This window comes from Mus musculus, chromosome 7, assembly GCF_000001635.26.
Source record: "Mus musculus strain C57BL/6J chromosome 7, GRCm38.p6 C57BL/6J".
Classification (NCBI taxonomy): Eukaryota; Metazoa; Chordata; class Mammalia; order Rodentia; family Muridae; genus Mus; species Mus musculus.
Window position 1 is genome coordinate 84,457,069 of NC_000073.6, and position 1,909 is coordinate 84,458,977.

Genomic DNA, 1,909 nt, shown 5'->3' on the forward strand with positions numbered 1-1,909 from the left:
AATGAATTAATAAAATTTTAAAGTGAAAAAAATAATACTGAACTCAGAGAAGTCTTAACAATTATTTGCTGGCCATTCATTCAATAGAAGACTTCTGTGACAATGCTGCTTGCTTGGCACAGATCTCAGGAGGTTCACTAGTTAACCAATCTAGCTGAAATAGTGAGCTCAGGTTTAATAAAATAAAAAAAATCAGGTGAAGAGAAGTAGGGGAAGATATTTGAAGTCATCTTCTGGTCTCCACATGTGTATTCACAGGCAACAGCACCTGCACATGCATGTGCAGAAACACATGACTCTACCTGTCTGTCTGTCTGTCTGTCTATCTATCTATCTATCTATCTATCTATCTATCTATCTATCTACTTATCTATCTATCTCCAAACAGCAGCATCATATACATATGATATGTAATGTTATAAGATTACAATGTTATTGTATCACTCTCAGTGATACAAAGTAAAACAAAGAAAAATATGCCCAGAATGGAAAAGTATAACTTGATAATTGTTACACTGTCTATTGAGGGATGGAAAATTACTTAATTTGAGTGGTACTGTACTGTGAATAGCAAAATGTGCAACGGGCATGACAGAACAATGACATAAAATACATACAGTCAAACTTATTAGGCATGTAATGAGAGAAACTAAAAATTTTGCACATTGTCTTTAATATTGTTGAGAATCAATAACCATTTCTTCAAGGACTTTAGTGCAATTTACCAGACATCATTGCAGCAAACTTTAAATCATTGTTATAAAAAGGTTCTGGCAGTAATTTGTTTGGAAGAGGTCTGGGGCTTTTTTTTCAGACTGTGTTTGGGAAGCAGAGTAGGTGTTTATTGAGTTTGTATGCTTCCTGAGAATTTTGGAGGTTGGAAGCCAACAGAGGGTGGAGTGGAATGTGGACTTTCACTCTGTGAAAGATTTTTACAAAGCCAGGCCCTGGCCCTGGCCCTTGGTACTGGAGTTTGGAACCTAGCGACATCAGTGCTGAACAGATTCAATGGATGCCATCAGAGATTTTGAAGAGCTGAGTTCATTGTTGCACCAACAACCTCCCTGTGCACACACATGTACGCTCAAATACACAAATGCATATAGCAAGATTTGTCCTTTGAAAGATAGCATAATTTCCAAATTAAAATTATTAAATTTATCAAATTTCATCTTAAATCCTAAGATTCAAACTGTGATCACTCAAGAGCCACATTTAACAGTGGTTGCAATGAAGTTATAAATGTAAAAATCAATAACTCATTTGAATATTATGTGATGCTCTCCCAGACTCTTTTGGATAAAGAAGGGAGAATATCATAATATTTATATAATTAATTGTCATGGTTCATTACAGATTAAATTTTCAAGTGTTATTGGCCCAGGAGAATGTTCATAACATGATTTGCAAGTCAGAATCTCACAAGTAACCATTCTAGGCAGCATGACGTCAAGTAGAGCTATTGGGCAGCAGGAATGTGTCTACAAAGACAGGAAAAAGGAAAGCAGGTCCTTGAATTTGGCTGGAGGAGGCGTCCTCGGGGTGTTGTCAGCTTCTCTCTCTGCTGGTGACAGGTACTGACTGTCTAAGCTGTCATAAAATATTAAATCAGTTATCTGTTTTATCACCAGATTTAGGGTTTGGGTTGGGTGAGTGAGGAGGGAACAATGCTAAAGAAAGTATGTTTTTATTGTTTCATAACACTTAATAATGTGGGCAGAATGATGCCATGAGCTACAGATGCTGGGGCCACCATCCTACCCTCCTACCAGCTAAAATATCGGGTTCCACACACATTTCATGTATGACCATGTCAGGGATCTCTGGGTTTCAAGTGGCAGAAACTCAACTGACATTGAACTGATGCATGTGGTTCCATTTTTCTGCATCTTCCCTTGTAGTGCCCAGG